The sequence below is a fragment of the Myotis davidii genome, unplaced genomic scaffold (assembly GCF_000327345.1).
Source record: "Myotis davidii unplaced genomic scaffold, ASM32734v1 scaffold1413, whole genome shotgun sequence".
NCBI lineage: Eukaryota > Metazoa > Chordata > Mammalia > Chiroptera > Vespertilionidae > Myotis > Myotis davidii.
The window spans coordinates 388,225-392,715 of record NW_006286970.1 but is presented as its reverse complement, the minus strand read 5'-3'; the positions used below and the strand labels follow the sequence as shown (position 1 = coordinate 392,715).

The following is a 4,491-nucleotide window of genomic DNA, read 5'->3' as shown; positions in this document are numbered from 1 at the left end:
CTTTTTCTGTTTCAATTCCGGTCAAGGGTATGTACCTGGGTTGCAGGCACATCCCCAGTAGGAGGTGTGCAGGAGGCAGCTGGTCGATGTTTCTCTCATCGATGTTTCTAACTCTCTATCCCTCTCCCTTCCTCTTTAAATTAAAAAATCAATAATATATATATATTTTTTTAAAAAAATTAAAATAAATAAATAAATAAAATAAAAGTTAGGAGGGAAGGACATGGTCTTGATTGGGTGTGAGGACAGAGAAGAAAGGGCTGAGTCTGTCTTGTTTTCTGATATATCACAAGTGCCCAACACACATCCGTGCTAGTAAATAACTTTTAAACTTACGTTCCTTTATTTCTCAGAAAGAAAGAAGAGGCGGCGGCAGCAGTGGGTTCGCTTGCGCGTGGTCTGGGCGCGGGGGCCGGCGCGGGTCGAGGTTCAGAATGGACCCCCGGGGCTGCAGGGGCCACGCGGCCGCAGGGACGCAGGGACTGACCATGATGGGGCCTGTGGCTGCCTTCCCCACCTGGATGCCTGCGGGCGCCACGCAAGTGCCAGGAGCTGTTTCCTATCCAGGGGAAGGGGTCAAGCTCACAGTCAACAAAGGGTTGAGTAACCATTTCCAGGTGAACCACACAGTAGCAGAGCTGCCTCGAACAGACTGCACCTACCATTCCGGGGTCATGTACGTGGGGACAAAGCAGCTGAGTCCCACAGAGACATTCCCTGTGTTGGTGGGTGACATGGACAGCAGTGGCAGCCTCAATGCCCAGGTCATTCACCAGCCGGGCCCGGCCTCAGGTCCGAGATGGCCATCCAGACCCAGCAGTCAAAGGTTGTGAGCTGGCAGGTGGATGGGACGGACCGGGGTTCTGACTTCACAGCAGCCGTCACCCTCGGGAACCCAGGCGTCCTGGTGGGTTCAGGCATCCTCGAGGCCCACTACCTCCAGAGCATCACGCCATGTCTGGCACTGGGCGGAGAGCTGGTCTACCACCGGCGGCCTGGGAGAGGGTACTGTCATGTCTCCAGCTGGCAAGTACACGTTGAACAACTGGTTGGCGACAGTAACGTCGGGCCAGGCCGGCATGCACACCACATACTACCACAAAGCCAGTGGCCAGCTGCAGGCAGGCGTGGAGTCTGAGGCCAGCACAAGGATGCAAGACACGAGTGTCTCCTTCGGGTACAAGCTGGACTTTCCCAAGGCCAACCTCCTCTTCAAAGGCTCCGTGGACAGCACCTGGATCGTGGGTGCCATGCTGGAGAAGCAGCTCCCACCCCTGCCCTTGACTCTGGCCCCCGGGGCCTTCCTGAATCACGGAAAGAACAAGTTCCAGTGTGGCTTTGGCCTCACCATCGGCTGAGCCCCTCCTGGCTCCTGCCTCCCACTCCCTCCCTCCTTAGGATTCTCCCTGCTGCTCCCCCTCCCCCAACGAACAGAGGGGAGACCTAAGCCTCCCTCCCTCTCCACTCCCTCCCTCCTTGGTGGTCAGGGGGCAGCAGAAAGAAGGGGGCCATCACCCCAGAAGCTGAGAGGGGAATTCTAGAGCCACCAGCGCTTCGGGATTTGAAGCACCGAGGGCTGTGTGCCCCATGGACCTGGGGCCCAGAAGGGGTTCTGGAATTGAGGGGCATGCCAGATTCTGAGCACCGGGGGCAGAGGCTGCCAGACAAGCCCAGGGAGGTGTTGGGGCATCACCACCCCCACCCCAAAGATCTGCGCCCCCCCGCCCCCGCCGGGCACAGCAAGAAAAGGAGCTTCCTTATCCCAGGTCTGTCCCGCACCCGCTTTCCCATCCACTCCTTGGTATAAATCATGTTTATAAGTTTTGGAAGAACCAGGATATTTTACAGAAAAACACACAAACAAACAATATACATGAAAAAATAAAAGCAGAAAAGAAAGAGTAATCAAGAATTTCTAACAGTGTAATTTAACTTGTGAAATGTCACTTGTACCAGAAATTAGTTAAAAGAAAGAATAAACAAACTTATGGAAGGAGAAAATCTTGCCTTGATGTTTTCAGTCACCACAACCAATTATCCATGAATATACTTTTCACCCTAGTACAGTGATGGTGAACCTATGACACGTGTGTCAGAGGTGACACGCGAACTCAATTTTTTGGTTGATTTTTCTTTGTTAAATGGCATTTAAATATATAAAATAAATATCAAAAATATAAGTCTTTGTTTTACTATGATTGCAAAGATCAAAAAATGTCTATATGTGACATGGCACCAGAGTTAAGTTAGGGTTTTTCAAAATGCTGACACGCCGAGCTCGAAAGGTTTGCCATCACTGCCCTAGTAGAATGTGTCATCCTTGTCCCCCAAGATCTGCATACATAGAATTCTACTCTATTATTAAAGAAGCAAATGTAGCCTATTGCAAAACCAGGAGAGAACACAACCTCAAATGCCCAAGATGTTGAACAATTAAAGAGCTTTAACTGCTTGGCAGACTCTTTATATTACTTACACAGAAACCTACGAAAGATAACAGGTCTTCAAGTGTTTGAGAAGTAACATATTTTTGGGAAGAGTAATGCTTGTTTACTCCATCCTTTACACACCATTTTTCTTTCCCAGATACTTCCCAGTGTTAATTCAGAGACTGGTGGTGATACAAATGTGGCATAGCCACGTTTTCCCACCAAATATTGTGACATAGACATAAGAACATCTATAGATGAGAGACCCAAGAAGTAGAACAACTTTAATTTAAAGGCTTCTAAGCAAAGCCTGAGATTAGGGGCCATTCTAACACCAAAGACTGACCTTGGTTTGCTGAAAGGAAAACATACAATCAATTTTTATAGATACACTAGGGTCCCAGTGCATAAATTCGTGCACCTTGAAAGGAACTATGGGCTGCAAGGTTGCAGAGGGCTCAGGGGCGGGTCTTGAGCCATCCTCCGCACCCCTGCCTGGCCTCTCCCGCCATGGACCCCAACCCCCTGTCTGACTGCAGCCCCTCTCCTGCTGCTGCTGCTGCTGCTGACAGCATGGAGTGATTGGGGCCGGTGCCAGCAGTGGGTACAATTGGGGCCGGTGCTGTCAGTGGGTGCAAGTGGCAGCTGCTGCCCTGATCGCCCCTCAGGAAAATGGGGAGGTGGAGAAGCCCTCAGGGGTGATTGGGGTTGGCAGCCACCACTTGCACCTGCTGCTGGTGCTGAGCAATTGGGGCCAGCGCTGGGTGCCAGCAGCAGGTCCAAGTGGGTGCAAGAGGCGGCTCCTGGCCCTGATTGCACCTCAGGAGCAGGGCGAGGTGGAGAAGCCCTTAGGGATGATTGGGGATGGCAGCCGCCACTTGCATCCACTGAGGGCACTGAGGAATCGGGGCTGGCGCCGAGCACTGGCAGTGGGAGCAAGTGCTGGCTCCAGCGCCAGCAGCAGGTGCAAGCGGGGCCAGTGCTGGCAGCAGGTGCAAGTGCTGTGCAGGACCACAGCATGCAGGAGCAAAGAATTTTCAGTAACCACCAGAGGCTTGCCCTGATGACAGCAACGGGCACCCTTCCTTGATCTGGTGCCCCTGCTCACCTGCTCCACCATCCCACCGCAGCCGACGCTTACCATGTTCCGCGTGTGGCCCCTGGTGATCAGCGCACATATAGTGACTGGTTGTTCAGTTGTTTAGTTTTTCAGTTGTTCCTCCATTCGGTCTATTTGCATATTAGGGTTTTATATATACAGATATATATGTATATGTACATATATATGTACATACTAGAGGCCCGATGCACAAAATTCATGCAAGAGTAGGCCTTCCTTCCCCCTGTTGCCGGCACTGGTTTCCTTCTGGCATCTGGGATCTGGGCTTCCCTCTGGCTGCCAGCAGGCACTGGAACCCAGGATTCCCTCACAGCCCTGGCTTAGTCCAGAAGGTCGTCTGGAAGGACATCAGGTCTAATTAGCATATTATGCTTTTATTATTATAGATATGGCTAGATATTGATATATAACGCTATCTATATATATAAAACCCTAAGTGACCAATTGACCTCTCGACCATTTGACCAGTCACTATGATGCACACTGACCACCAGGGGGCAGATGCTCAGTGCAGGAGCTGCCCCCTGGTGGTCAGTGCGCTTCCACAGTGGGAGCACTGCTCAGCCAACCAACAAGCGCCAGAAGCCGGACTGGCGAGCACAGCTATGGTGGCATGAGCCTCTCCCACCTCCATGGCAGTGTATGGAGCAGCAGAAGCAGGAGCCGTGGGGCTGGGATGAGCAGGAGTGGTGCAGCACCTGGCCCAGGCTCAGGCTCCTCCCCAGCCGCCTGCCATTTCATTCACTACTACATCCCTCGGGAATCAGGCTGAAACCAGCAGTCCAACATCCTCTGAAGGGTCTTGGATTGTAAGAGAGTGCAGACCAGGCTGAGGGACCCCACCAGTGCATGAATCCATGCACCAGGCCTCTAATATTATATATACATACATATACATCCTCCATCCAATTCACATTTAAAAATACATATATACTTACATCT

The 4,491-nt window shown here is 51.6% G+C and overlaps 1 pseudogene; it reads left to right on the top strand.

Moving 5' to 3' along the window:
- The first annotated feature begins 434 nt into the window (after positions 1-434).
- Positions 435-1,438, top strand: LOC102773218 (annotated as a pseudogene).
- The last annotated feature ends 3,053 nt before the right edge of the window (positions 1,439-4,491 follow it).